This window comes from Thalassophryne amazonica, chromosome 18 (assembly GCF_902500255.1).
Source record: "Thalassophryne amazonica chromosome 18, fThaAma1.1, whole genome shotgun sequence".
NCBI lineage: Eukaryota > Metazoa > Chordata > Actinopteri > Batrachoidiformes > Batrachoididae > Thalassophryne > Thalassophryne amazonica.
Window position 1 is genome coordinate 38,386,957 of NC_047120.1, and position 15,472 is coordinate 38,402,428.

A 15,472-nucleotide genomic window follows, 5' to 3' on the forward strand; every position below is an offset into this window, starting at 1 on the left:
AAGCGCGCCCCCCGGGCGCCGCTGCGGCTCTCCCTCCCGTAGATCCTGTGCGTAACGTTGACGTTCCACTGGTTGTTCAACGACCTCTCCCTCCTTCCCCGGAAGCATACATAAGCCCTCCAGAGCCGTACGGAGGCTGTGTGGAGACGTGCGCGGATTTTCTGATGCAGTGTTCGCTCGTCTTCGCACAGCGTCCCGTTATGTACGCGACCGATGCTAGTAAAGTAGCTTATGTCATAAACCTGCTTCGCAGTGAGGCACGCGCTTGGGCTACAGCGCTCTGGGAGCAGAATTCACGGCTCCTTCTGACATACGATGGGTTTGTGAGGGGGCTCAGAACCGTGTTCGATCACCCTAATAGAGGAGAAACTGCTTCAACCGTGCTACTGTCAATGAGACAGGGGCGCCGGAGCGCAGCTGTTTATGCCGTCGACTTCCGCATCGCGGCTGCGAGATCCGGCTGGAATAACGCTGCCCTCCGCGCCGCCTTTGTAAACGGACTGTCTTTGGTTCTCAAGGAGCACCTGGTGGCTAAGGACGAACCGCGGGATTTAGACGGGCTTATCGATCTTGTCATACGGTTGGACAACCGGTTAAAAGAACGTCGGCGGGAACGAGACGAAGGGCGTGGCCGGGCACGCGCCGTCCCTCTCCCTTCCGGTTCCGACCGCGCTCCGCCTTCCCCACGCTCCACGGCCCCTGCGCTCCGTGGGGCCACAGCTCCCCCTACTGACGAAGCTATGGACACGAGTAGGGCAACATTTAGGGCACCAGCTGCACAGAGGAGACGGGCCCATGGAGCTTGTTTTGTTTGTGGTGCACTAGAGCACCATGTGAGAGACTGCCCCGAACGGTTACAACACCAACGCCCGCCCCTAGAGACTGGGCTAGGGGTGGGCCGAGACATTCACGTGGGACACACCCACATTGCTACACGACTCCCAGTCACGATCCTGTATGAGGATTTAACCCTGAAGGCCCCAGCACTGGTGGACACGGGCTCTGAGGGGAATCTGTTGGACTGCAGATGGGCCAGGGAGATAGGGCTCCCTCTGGTGGCGCTTACCTCGCCTGTGCAGGTTCGAGCACTAGATGGCTCCCTGCTTCCTCCGATCACACATAAGACACCACCTGTAACGCTGGTGGTGTCAGGAAACCACCGGAGGTGATCGAGTTTTTTGTGACTCAGGCCACTTCCCGTGTGGTTTTAGGCTTTCCCTGGATGTTGAAGCACAATCCCCGGATTGATTGGCCGTCCGGGGTAGTGGTTCAGTGGAGCGAGACCTGCCATCGGGTGTGTCTAGGTTCCTCGGTTCCTCCTGGCTCCCAAGCTAAGGAGGAGGTCAGAGTCCCGCCCAATCTGGGGACGGTGCCGGTGGAGTACCACGACCTTGTCGACGTGTTCAGCAAGGATCTGGCGCTCACACTCCCCCCCCACCGTCCGTACGATTGTGCCATCGATTTGGTTCCAGGCAGTGGGTTCCCGTCCAGTAGACTGTACAACCTCTCACGGCCTGAGCGCGAATCAATGGAGACCTACATCCGGGACTCGTTAGCTGCCGGGTTGATCCGAAATTCCACCTCCCCGATGGGCGCAGGTTTCTTTTTCGTGGGTAAAAAAGACGGCGGACTTCGTCCATGCATCGATTATAGGGGCTGAACGAAATCACGGTTCGCAACCGATACCCGTTACCCCTGTTGGATTCGGTGTTCACGCCCCTGCATGGAGCCAAGATTTTTACCAAGCTTGATCTTAGAAACGCGTATCATCTGGTTCGGATCCGGAAGGGAGACGAGTGGAAGACGGCATTCAACACCCCCTTAGGTCACTTTGAGTACCTGGTCATGCCGTTCGGCCTCACAAACGCCCCCGCGACATTCCAAGCCTTGGTTAACGACGTATTGCGGGACTTCCTGCACCGGTTCGTCTTCGTATATCTAGACGATATACTCATCTTTTCTCCGGATCCTGAGACTCATGTCCGGCATGTACGTCAGGTCCTGCAGCGGTTGTTAGAGAACCGGCTGTTTGTGAAGGGCGAGAAGTGTGAGTTCCACCGCACTTCTTTGTCCTTCCTGGGGTTCATCATCTCCTCCAACTCCGTCGCTCCTGATCCGGCCAAGGTTGCGGCGGTGAGAGACTGGCCCCAACCAACAAGCCGTAGGAAGTTGCAACAGTTCCTAGGCTTTGCTAATTTCTACAGGAGGTTTATTAAGGGCTACAGTCAGGTAGTTAGCCCCCTGACAGCCCTGACCTCACCAAAAGTTCCCTTCACCTGGTCGGATCGGTGCGATGCCGCGTTTAAGGAGTTGAAACGGCGCTTCTCGTCTGCACCCATTCTGGTGCAGCCCGATCCTAGTCGCCAGTTAGTGGTTGAAGTGGACGCCTCGGACTCAGGGATAGGAGCCGTGCTGTCCCAGAGCGGGAAGACCGATAAGGTCCTTCACCCGTGTGCCTATTTTTCCCGCAGGTTGACCCCAGCCGAACGGAACTATGACGTCGGCAATCGAGAGCTCCATGCGGTGAAAGAGGCTCTTGAGGAGTGGAGACATCTGTTGGAGGGAACGTCCGTGCCATTCACGGTTTTCACTGACCACCGGAACCTGGAGTATATCAGGACCGCCAAGCGACTGAACCCCAGGCAAGCCCGCTGGTCACTGTTCTTCGGCCGTTTTGACTTCCGGATCACCTACCGTCCCGGGACCAAAAACCAAAGGTCGGATGCCTTGTCCCGGGTACACGAAGATGAGGTCAAAACGGAGTCGTCGGATCCCCCGGAACCCATCATCCCGGAGTCCGCTATCGTGGCCGCCCTCACCTGGGACGTGGAGAAAACCGTCCGGGAGGCCCTGACATGAGACCCGGACCCCGGAACCGGACCGAAGAACAAACTCTACGTCCCACCAGAAGCCAGGGCTGCAGTTCTGGACTTCTGTCACGGTTCTAAGCTCTCCTGTCACCCTGGGATGCGAAGAACCGTGGCAGTCGTCCGGCAGCGCTTCTGGTGGGCGTCCCTGGAGGCCGACGTCCGGGGTTACATCCAGGCCTGTACCACCTGTGCCAGGGGCAAGGCGGATCACCGTAAGACACCGGGTTTGCTACAGCCGCTGCCCGTGCCTCATCGCCCCTGGTCCCACATCGGCCTGGATTTTGTCACGGGTCTCCCGCCGTCCCAGGGAAACACCGTCGTCCTCACGATAGTGGACCGATTCTCCAAGGCGGCCCACTTCGTGGCCCTCCCGAAGCTCCCAACGGCCCAGGAGACAGCGGACCTCCTAGTCCACCACGTCGTCCGTCTGCATGGGATACCATCAGACATCGTCTCCGATCGCGGTCCCCAGTTCTCCTCGCAGGTTTGGAGGAGCTTTTGCCGGGAACTGGGGGCCACGGTCAGTCTCTCGTCCGGGTACCACCCCCAGACCAACGGACAAGCAGAACGGGCAAACCAGGAGATGGAGCAAACCTTGCGCTGTGTGACAGCCACGCACCCGACGGCCTGGAGTACCCACTTGGCCTGGATCGAGTACGCGCACAACAGTCAAATGTCGTCCGCCACCGGCCTCTCCCCCTTTGAGGTGTGTTTGGGGTATCAACCCCCGTTGTTTCCGGTGGTTGAGGGGGAGGTCGGTGTGCCCTCGGTCCAGGCCCACCTACGGAAGTGCCGTCGGGTGTGGCGTGCCGCCCGTTCTGCTTTGTTGAAGGCCCGGACGAGGGCGAAGAACCATGCAGACCGGCAGCGGGCCCCGGCTCCCACGTATCGTCCAGGGCAGGAGGTCTGGTTGTCCACCAAAGACATTCCCCTTCAAGTGGACTCCCCGAAACTGCAAGAACGATACATCGGCCCCTACAAAATACTCAAGGTCATCAATCCCGCCGCAGTGAGGCTCCGGCTTCCGGCCTCACTGCGGATTCACCCGGTATTCCATGTGTCAAGGATTAAACCCCATCACACCTCACCCCTCTGCACTCCGGGTCCGGCGCCACCTCCTGCCCGGATCATCGACGGAGAGCCGGCTTGGACCGTGCGCCGGCTCCTCGACGTCCGACGAATGGGCCGGGGTTTTCAGTATCTGGTGGACTGGGAGGGGTACGGCCCCGAAGAACGCTCCTGGGTGAAGAAGGGCTTCATCCTGGACCCGGCCCTCCTGGCCGACTTCTACCGTCGCCATCCTGACAAACCCGGTCGTGCGCCAGGAGGCGCCCGTTGAGGGGGGGGTCCTGTTGTGTGGGCCGCTGAAGAGGAGGTACTGCTGGCCCACCACCACTAGAGGGCGCCCTGCCTGGAGTGCGGGCTCCAGGCACCGGAGGGCGCTGCCGCCTTACAGGAGCAGCCAGGATGACAGCTGTCACCCATCACCGGAGACAGCTGATCCCAATCACTACGGAGGTATATCAGCAGGACGGCATCTCCACCTCATTGCCGAGATATCGTTTCTACCAGAGAGGTAACGTATCAAAGCAAATAGAGTGCATCTTTTGGATTGAGCTAGCTTTTTGGATTACTGTTCCAACGAGAGGTGGAGGTACCTTTCCTGCTGTTCGGAGTCCTGGGTGCATACGCGCCCCCATCTAACTGTTCTTTGCTCCTCGCCAGCAGTACCAGGTCCGACACGCGGAGGCAGTGGCCACCTGGGAGTTCGGGACTTGGCGGCTCCAGTATTCCCGGGGTCCTGTGGCGGAGGAAGCCGTGTGGTTCCGGTCTTACCTTGGAGAGGCGTCTCCTATCTTCGAGCCTGCCCACACGACACTTTTGTGAATTGACTGTTGTCCATTGCTGTGATTGGTTGTATTCGTTGTGCACATTCACAACAGTAAAGCGTTGTTATTTTGACTTACTCCATTGTCCGTTCATTTGCGCCCCCTGTTGTGGGTCCGTGTTCCTACACTTTCCCAACACACCCTGCGATTTTGCACGTTCTCCCACTTAGAAATCATGGAGGGGTCTGAAATTTTCAGCTTAGGTGCATGTCCACTGTGAGAGACATATCTAAAAAGAAAAATCCGGAAATCACAATGTATGATTTTTTTTTTAATCATTTATTTGTATGTTACTGCTGCAAATAAGTATTTGAACACCTGTGAAAATCAATGTTAATATTTGGTACAGTAGCCTTTGTTTGCAATTACAGAGGTCAAATGTTTCCTGTAGTTTTTCACCAGGTTTGCACACACTGCAACAGGGATTTTGGTCCACTCCTCCATACAGATCTTCTCCAAATCTTTCAGGATTGGCGTTTCAGCTCCCTCCAAAGATTTTCTATTGAGTTCAGGTCTGGAGACTGGCCAGGCCACTCCAGGACCTTGAAATGCTTCTTATGGAGCCCCTCCTTAGTTGCCCTGGCTGTGTGTTTGAGGTCATTGTCATGCTGAAAGACCCAGCCATGACCCATCTTCAATGTTCTTACTGAGGGAAGGAGGTTGTTTGCCAAAATCTCACAATACATGACCCCATCCATCCTCCCTTCAATACTGTGCAGTTGTCGTGTCCCCTTTGCAGAAGAGCACCTCCAGAGTATGATGTTTCCACCCCCATGCTTCATGGTTGGAATGGTTTTCTTGGGGTTGTTCTCATCCTCTACATGGTAACATGGTAAGTGGAGTTGATTCCAAGAAGCTCTATTATGGTCTTATTTGACCACATGACCTTCTCCCATACCTCCTCTGGATCATCCAGATGGTCACTGGTGAACTTCAAATGGGCCTGGACATGTGCTGGCTTGAGCAGGGGGACCTTGCGCCCTGCAGGATTTTAAACCATGACAGCATCATGTGTTACTAATGTAACCTTTGTGACTGTGGTCCCAGTTCTCTTCAGGTCATTGACCAGGTCCTCCTGTGTAGTTTTGAGCCTTCTCAGAATCATCCTTACCCCACAAAGTGAGATCTTGCATGGAGTCCCAGACCGAGGGAGATTGACAGTCATCTTGTATTTCTTCCACTTTCTAATAAATAATCATAACAGTTGTTGTCTTCTACCAAGCTGCTTGCCTGTTGTCCTGTAGTCCATCCCAGCCTTGTGCAGGTCTACAGTTTTGTCGCTGGTGTCCTTAGACAGCTCTTTGGTCTTGGCTTTGGTGGACAGGTTGGAGTGTGATTGATTGAGTGTGTGAACAGGTGTCTTTTATACAGGTAACAAGTTCAAACAGGTGCAATTAATACAGGTAAAGAGTGCAGAATAAGAGGACTTCTTAAAGAAAAATTAACAGGTTTGTGTGAGCCAGAATTCTTGCTGGTTGGTAGGGGATCAAATACTTATTTGCAGCAGTAACATACAAATAAATTATTAAAAATCATACATTGTGATTTCCAGATTTTTTTTTTTAGATTATGTCTCTCACAGTGGACATACACCTAAGATGAAAATTTCAGACCCCTCCATGATTTCTAAGTGGGAGAACTTGCAAAATCGCAGGGTGTTCAAATACTTGTTTTCCTCACTGTAGATAGACAGATAGATAGGGTGAAACGATACATGTATTTGTATTGAACCATTTCGGTATGGGACGTTCGGTTCAGTACAGGGCTGCGCACGGGTGAGTTCACGTTGCAAGTGTTTACATTCAGTGTTGCCAACTTAGCGCCTTTCCAAACCGTCTTGATGACTTATTTTCTCAAAACTAGAGACAACAGACTACTAGAGACAAATCTAGCTACTTTTCCTGGCATTACTGGAGACTTTTCTGATGTCTGGCGACTGAAAGTGAAAGTCTGTTGTCACCGAGGGGCTACGAGTCTCCTCCTCCTCTGCAGCAGCCTGTAAAGTACTGAGCGGAGGGATATCTACAATCCTCCTCACTCGGACTGGCTCAGCCTATTGACCTCGTTTGCTGCGCTGTGATTAAATAGTCCACAGACTTTGAGAAGCCCTGGCCTTGAGAAGTTATTTTATTTGTGATGTCCAATTTTAATGGCAAAATAAATAAACAAACCAAGAATCAAGATTATTTGTGGTTCTAAATATTTTTAAGGTGGATTTACTCACTTTTTATTAAAAAAAAATTTAAAAAGATATTAAGAAACACTAAACAAACAGTTAATAGAAAGCGATAGAAAATAAAATAAGTTGTACAAAAGTAAAGGGATTCTTTAACATTAATTCTCTTTAAAAAAAAAAATTCCTTATAGAGTGTGACAGTTTTGGACAAGTTAATTTTTCTGGCAAAAAAAAAATGTTGAATAAAATTGAACAGGGCTTCATGCTGGAACCGTTGTGCTGTGCTTTACTTGTGGAAAGTTTTTGTTAAAAGTTGTTTACTAGGAATTTATTCTTTATAATATTTCATACATTTGTTGTTTATTTGAGAACATTTTAGTTAACTTATTACCAGGCAGCACTTTGCAATTATTTTATTGTCCTGTTTGTATAATATTACAATAAATTCTTGGTTTGAACAAGCAAATTTAGGTTTTGCATTTTGTTCCCATACTGTACCAAAAATGAACCGAACCGTGACCTCAAAACCGAGGTACATACCGAACCGTGATTTTTTTTTTTTTTTTTTTGCCCATTTTTCAGAGAATGTGAACAATAACACAAAAACTTTTTTTTACTCATGGTTAGTGGTTGGGTGAAGCCATTTATTGGCAAACAACAGTGTTTACTCTTTTCAAATCATAATGACAACAGAAACTACCCAAATGAACCTGATCAAAAGTTTACATACCCCTGTTCTTAATACTGTGTATTGCCCCCTTTAACATCAATGACAGCTTGGAGTCTTTTGTGGTAGTTGTGGACGAGGCTCTCTGATGGTACTCTATAGTAAATCTGCATGGAGTCGACAGTTCTCAAATACTGAGTGACTGTGCAAGAAGTAGAAGAGTGAGGAAAGCCACCAAGACACCCAGACAACCCAGATGTTACAGGCTTATGTGGCTGTGATTGGAGAAATTCTGCACAGTGCAAGCTTTGCATTTTGTATCACCAGTTATCCATCTTCATGATGAAGTGGTATAGAGAAGGATTTTCTTAAAAAGAAGACCTGAAAGTTTAGCTACAAAGGTACATGTGAGATGCAAGCCTGGATTTGATCTGTTTTGGTGAAAGAAAATCCTTCTCTGCTCTACTCCACTATGAAGCAAAATGCATTATATATATATATATAGGTGAAAAAAGGAGAAAGCACCCAGGGTAACTTCAGGGACGTAACAAAAACCGGCCTTGGCAGATCTGTGTAAACCCACTGTGATGCCAATGATCTAATTAAGATAATTTCGTGATTGTTGACACATCAGAAGGGTGAGTGGAAGAGAATGAAATGCAAAGCCCTTTCCAAATGCTCATTAACAGATATGACATGCCGTTTAGAGCAAAATCCTAGCAGCAGGTCTTTCCACCAACAAGGCATTTCTGAGACATAAATAAAACCCACATGAGCATGTGCCAATTAAAAAAAAAAACCTTTTTTTCCTCTGCTGCACTCTCAAATGTCTTTGAGGAATACACCCCGAACACGCTCGACTTGAACGCCTGTGATTTTCACAGTTTGATGATACTGCCTGCAAGCTTGTTGTCATTCCTTGTGCTAACACACACAAAGAGTCCAGAGCCAACACAGGAGAGGAAAACAGCTTCGTGTTTAATCCGATTTCAATGTGACAATACGGCACAGAAATAAGCAGGAGCCCCGAGTTCCAATGAGGCACAGCAGATCCAAACCCGGGGAATCCTTCTGGAGAGGGGGCATGGTGGTGGTTTTTGTAGGAGCATCTAAAAAGGGGATGTCAGAACAGCAAAACAGAAAGGAAAGTGGTCCGAAGCCTGTAGCTCCCCCTTACTATCAAATCACCACCTCAAACGTCAACCCTCTCAGTAAAAGCCAAATGAAGTTAAAGGATGAAGAGAGAAAGAGAGGAATGTTAGTGGGATGAGGAGCTCTCGGAGAAACAATGGCTATTATGGTCCTTTTTTGATTTATGAGGTGCAGCTTTTGAAGATTCTGTCAGCAAACGGGCAGTTCCGTGACACCAGGCTCGTCTTTTTTCCGCCTTTTCTTTGAAAGTGAACCATTGTCCCTGAGCGGAGGGGTGAGCAGGGCAGCGGTCACGGCATCGGGGCGGGAATGGGGGGCAGGGTACAGAGAGCGACTTATCGAGGGCTGAGTGGAGCACTTCTCCATCCTACTCAACCTCAAGTGAGAGAAGCCTGTTGGAGGGCTCTTAAGTGGAACGTGTGCCGTGTTTGCCCTGCATACCATCACCCAGTCCCCCTGGGGGACAGAGGACACTACAGGCCTCTACTGTCTCATAGACGATGGATCCAAGCAAAAGTTAACCACCGCCATGATGGAGGTCAGGCACAGCAGTGGGCAACGTGCACTAGGGATGGGAATTTGTAGGCACCTCACAAATCAATTACCATTCAGAGAGCTGCGATGTAATTATTGATGCACCATTTTTGTTCTATACTGGATTTCTTTTATCTCACCGTGCAACTACTTGGTACTTTTCAAAGCAATGTATTTGTAATAACCCATAATGAATTCCCTTCCAACACATTCTTTAACAGCTCGTACGTAACTGACTCTGGTTTGGACTAATGGCAAAACTTTGTTGCACTGATTTGTTGGCGCTCATAACTGCAGAAAACATGGCACACAACATCTATTCTCATCTTATGCATGCATATTTTCCTTTTAAATATATGCTGGGTTCAGCGGGACGAACTGTGTGACCACATTGCACTTCAGCACAGTAAATGCATATTAAAAGCGCAACTTTTCTTTAGTGGTGCAACAAGCGCTCTGTCGCGTAACTGTATTGTTGTTCAGATTTTGAAGTAAAAACTGCATTCAGATGTAGCCAGAACGTGCCGATAGGTGCCTCTTGTATTGTGGTGTGTCGCATTTATCAGAATTCCGAAATCAGGTAGTTTTTCTATTTCATCACACAGTGCATCTCAGCGGCTGCAGCTGCTCCATGCGCTCTCGCAGTCAGATTTGGAGCATAGTTGTTGTAATGAAGGCATATGGCATATGTACTTAAATCAGAAGAACATTGCTTGCTCAGTGCCCTGAACTCTCACTTCTTTTACAAGATGCCAACATAAATGATTATATGATCCACGGTGCAGGATTTTTTTTTAAACCCAATACCAATTTTGATTCTAAAATTCAATATGCTGATATATTGACTAATATCCCCCCCCCCACCCCAACACCCACAGAAACACATAGCATAAACAAAGGTTTCCCCTAACATTTATTTTGTGTAGTTTCTGTAATGAGCCCTCACCAAGATAGCATGACACAATACAGTTGGAAATTAAACTTCTTTTATTGACAGTGATTTGGCTAACGGCCTCTCAGTGCTTGAAGGAATGGTTTGTTTTCTCCATATGATGGGCTGTTTTAAGACATCACCGACCCCGTGCGAAGCAGCATATAATAAATCATTTGAAAATGTAATTTTTTTAACCTATTTTAAGAGCCATAACAAGCCAGTTTACGTTAAACATGAAGCAAATTTCATATTTTGTTATTTTACATTATAGTTAAACTACGTTCATCTTAAATGCAAAACTACTGTTTTGGCTACATGTAGTGAAATAATACATGCGCTGACATTATATTCACCTTCACCTTCATCGACAAAGAACATTTTGAAGTTGAAAGACATACCAAGAACAGCAACAAGACACAAAGCAGAAGCCCTTGTCATATGACGACATCAAAGGGGGCCAGCAGAGGCCCTTTGGCCCGTGTTTTAAAGAGCCCTCATCCCGCTGGAGATAAACACAGGCAGGAAAAGGGTTATTTACGTCTGATGCGTCTGTCTCCCTCTTGTCACATTTGATTTGATGATAGTTGGCTGCCACTGAGCCGTCTGTGTGACAGCATCATCAACAAAATGACTAGTTTGCTCACAGACAAAAGAGAAAGAGCTGTTTAGTGTTCGCCTGTCGATTTTTTTACTTGATACAAAAGGTTTTCAATTGTTGCAAATGACTGGATGCTGGAATCATTTGACTCTCAAATGACAGTTTTTCTTTATTTGAATACAGAGGAATCAGAGGGCACCTTGCATCGACTGCTGAAGGGAAGGCGAGGCTTTACCCTTGGGCATTTAACCTGGAGCTGCGTGGTTTCTATGGCTCGAGGACCCTGGAGTGAGTAGCGTCCCCCTATGGGAGGTAACGCCACCCAACGCAGTGTGTTACACTGAGCAGTACTTCAGAGGCTGAGCTGTCTGAAAGAACCCAGAACACACAATCTGACAAATCAGGCAATCACGTCCAGAACTGCAGGGTTTATGTGATGGTGCAGAGAACTTTTAACATTTTTTTTTTTTTAGGCATCCAAAGTGTTGGGTTTCCTGCACATTTAACCCTCATCAGTGCACGTTATGAAACTTACTAATCTGTACACCTGGCATCCATTTGGACCCCACCTGAACAACTTTTTTATGCTATTAAAATGTTTTTTTAAATTAATGCTATTCTTGTCAATATATGTAATATAGGTAGATTGAGTTACTGTCACTTGTTGTGAACAACTTGTTTTGGCTTAAGTATCTGATTGAAAAACCCCATTACATTTTTAAAGACTTTATAATTTGTCATTTTTACACACAATGCTTCAATAAAAAAAAATTCAGTACCTAACCCTGTTCTCTGCAGTTGGTCTGATGCAAATAATCTGAATAAAAACTACTCTGACAGTCTAGTAGTTATGAAAAATTGACACTAAGCTCAAACATTTTCTATGGAGTCCGAACAGATACCACTGTATCAAAATAGGGTCCAAGCAATCCTCATAAGCAGTTAATCAAAATACGTTAATTGAAGATTGACGTATTTTCAGGGGAGAAAGGCCTCAGTCAGGGAGGTAAAGATTAACATAGTCCTTCTTGCCACTTCACATGTGGCAAGAAGGACTATGTCAATGGAGGAAACAAGGGACAGTGAACTGAGAGTGACCCTTTGTTTCCAACAGCCTCTTAACCAAGGCCTTCACAAGAACCACAGTGAAGGACCTATGAGTACCGTCAGTACAAAGACGTTTCATTTCTTACATGCTGATGAGGAAACCAAGTTCTACTTCTTTATTCAATATCCATAGGAACTGTTCTACATTTTCAGCTTCTCAACTCCAGAACAGAAAGCATTTCAAACAGACTACATTAACTGAAGATTTCATAGCAAAAACTGTTTCAAAGATTTTGATTTGAAAAGCTGTAAGTTCCCAGTAGATGACATCATGATGGTACAAAAAGAAACCCAAGAGGAAAAAAATAAATAAATCATGTCCGTGTGTGTAAGACCTAAACATACAGATGTCATTGCTACCTCTGGAGTCTCGACTCTTTCAGACATGCACTTGATGCTGCCGGTTTACCTCACATTTGAATACATGGTGTCATGTTGTCAAGTCGTACTAGCAGTTCCTACGGTTTGTAACCAGGTGTTAAATCGGTCCAGTTTACAGTATACTGTGGCTCAAATTCATCAAGAGTCTCATTTAATGAATTTTTTCCTCTGTAACAGGTATAAGTGGGGAATGACATGTAGTTACGTTTTTGAGCAAGGCATGGAAGTGTGGTAGGGGTGGAAGCATCGTGGTTTGGTCCCTCCTCTGCAGTGTTGCCACAGTTACTTTGAAAAAGTAATCCAATTACTGATTACTCCTTGAAAAAGTAACTTAGTTACTTTACTGATTACTCAATTGTAAAAGTAACTAAGTTAGATTACTAGTTACTTTTTTAGTTTCTTTCCCCAGCTGCCGACAACAACCCACGTCAACATGACAATGATACCTGTTTTGCCAAAACTCACTTTATAGTCACCCTTTCTTGACTTCAATGAAAACAAATACTTTTTTATAAAAAGTAAAATAAAGACCTCTTTCTTGACCTCATATTTAACTGTTGACAGCACTGTAACAGTAAAACTTGCAATTTCAAACCTACATTGTTTATAAATGTAACTATTAAATTCTAACATTTTTCTAACATTTAAATTCTCTAAACATTTTATTTGTCGAAATTATTATTATTTTAAGCAGTATTAGTAGTTGTAGTAAAAAACGGCTTCAAAACTGGACCTTTAATCTAGGGGTGTTGTGAGGGGGGCACATCCCTCCCCCACGCCCCCATTCCATCTGGATTCGCCCCTGCTTTGGCGTTTGAGCACAAAGAATGGATAACATTTATTTATGCAGAAAACAGGACCAGATTTACAGGTAAGAAAGTTTTATTGCGTTTTCACATCATGTGGTCCTCAGAAAGAGAGTTTAGGTGCATTTGAGTGGAAAACAGTTTAGTTGTTGACGCGTCGCCGAGGATCAGCTGTTTTTAACGTGCAGATACGGAGCGGCTCAGCTCAGAATTCTAAATAAAGGAGGGGAAAAAGTATAAAAATGTCTTTGTAAAGCTCAGTGCAGGTGTGCTGATCACCGCGCTTTAAGAGGTGAGGACGAGTCGAGCAGCTGCAAAAAAACGCGGATGAAAAGCTCACAGCTCGCTTAAAGTGGGCAGTTCAGTCGAACCCCGACCTCCTGCCCACAGACCAAGTTTAATGCTGCTATCGACCCACAATGAAAAATAATAGTAACGCACAGTGACATGGAGAAGTAACTTTAATCTGATTACTGATTTGGAAAGATTAACGCGTTAGATTACTCGTTACTAAAAAAAGTGGTCAGATTAGAGTAACGCGTTACTAAGTAACGCGTTACCGGCATCACTGCTCCTCTGAGTGGTGTAAAAGTTTAAATCGTCAGCTTAGGTATCCCGTAGAGTCAAAGTAGAAATAAAGTGCATGGGATCACAGTATGGCTCAGCTCAGGTCAGCTAATGCATGACACAGCCATCAGATAAACTACATAAAGTGCCCAGGAGCACCTACACTGAATGTCTACCAATACAGATGGACCCCATCTTTGGAATAATCATATCTATTAATATTTGTGAGTGTCAGTCACTGGAGTGTAACTGAACGTGACTCTCTGGATCAAAGTTGATGAATATCTGTATTGAAACCAATTTAGGATTTTGAATAGGTGAGGATGAACTCACAATTATCACATGCGTGACTGGCTGGAAACATCCATCCATATATGCACGGTCTACACTGCAACTTGATGGGGCAATTTGGAGAGGGGTTGTAGTGATCTGTGGGAGCGTTCTTGCCGCATTGACTGATCTGGCATCAATACAATCATTAGGTCCATTTCCACTGCCGGAACTCGACCTCCTTCCCAGATGTCACAAGCATTTACGGGAACAGTCCTGTAACTGGCCTTCCCAGCTGCTGTGTCTCCATTGTGGTGAAAACCCATCAGGCTCATGAAGTTACTCATACATAATAATTCAGTGACAGTTTCTGCCACAAACTAGATTTTCTCATCCCTCCTCAAGGACTTGAATCCTCGCTGGAACTCATTCATTGAGAAGAAGCCCTTGTATTTCCTTGTTGGTTTATCTATTGTTCCGGTTCTTCTACTGCTCTGATTTTGCTAGTCTGGCTTGGCACTTCTTGTTGTTATTATCGTCTTCTTTCTTGTGAGATAATGATCAATCAGCATTGAGTCCTGCCCAACAGTTTTGCGGGGACACTCAGACGTACCTACCCCAGAACAAGGACTCATCTCCCACCCCCAAAAAGGCCTTGAAATCCACTGATACTGTGGTATCACAAAGGTGTCAGCTTAGCAACATTTCTGTCAGTTGTGTTGCGCCATTTATTTTGTATCGTAATATGGCCATAGCAGATGATCACCCCACTAAGTCTGGTCTACTTAAGGATTCTTCCTAAGAACAAAAAACAAAACAAAAAATCAAAAGGAGTTTTTCCTTATCGTTGTTGTCAATGTGCTTGTTTCTGGGGTAGGTAAGGTCTAGACCTTATCCATGTGTCAAACACGACAAGTTGTGATTGGACGCTATATAAATAAACAGAATCCTTGCTAAATCACAAAGATCCATTTTGAAGCAGTGGACACCTTGATCGTTCAGACTCTAGCAATGTTATGCCAAGTCTGAACAGCTCACTGAAGAAAATTACTTCAAAGGGAGGTGCAGAGTCTCAAGTTAAAAATGTAGTTACTTTCATGACAACATGAGGTATTTACATGCCTGAAGAGGGCTTTTGATAAAAACAGACAAGCTCGCCTCCAATGACTCACCAAATATTTTCAAAGTACCATTTAAACACATGCAGGAGCCAGACGTTTTGAAATCTACACCACTGTGCTGGCAGTCTGACATTACATTTGACCACAGAGCACGACTTTGGCTGTAAATTAAAAGAATAAAGAAGATGGTTTATGGCACAAGCAGCTGACTCACTGATGTGCAGCCACTTGGTTACAGAAGCTTAGTCTGTTCTCTCTTCAAGCACTTGGAGTGGTCTCCAGGTGTTAGCGTGTGGCCACTTAGAGCTTTTTGACAGTTCATTTCCTGGTTGAGAAGACGCAGGATTCCCTCCTTAACATTGAGATCTTGCAGGAGCACATGCTGAAGGGGTCTGTGTGT

General features: G+C 46.5%; 1 protein-coding gene and 1 long non-coding RNA gene across 3 annotated transcripts in view; one reads left to right on the forward strand and one right to left on the reverse strand.

Annotated features, from left to right (window-relative positions):
* LOC117530224 overlaps window positions 1-6,599 on the forward strand; it is a 10,408-nt gene extending 3,809 nt beyond the window's left edge. Inside the window, exons 2-3 of the long non-coding RNA XR_004566241.1 lie at window positions 1,477-1,479; window positions 6,461-6,599. This is a non-coding gene — a long non-coding RNA (uncharacterized LOC117530224). The remainder of the gene's footprint in view (window positions 1-1,476; window positions 1,480-6,460) is intronic.
* Window positions 1-15,472, reverse strand: part of LOC117530221 (heparan sulfate glucosamine 3-O-sulfotransferase 3B1-like) — a 47,052-nt gene that overhangs the window by 14,389 nt on the left and 17,191 nt on the right. The gene's annotated exons all lie outside the window — the stretch shown is intronic.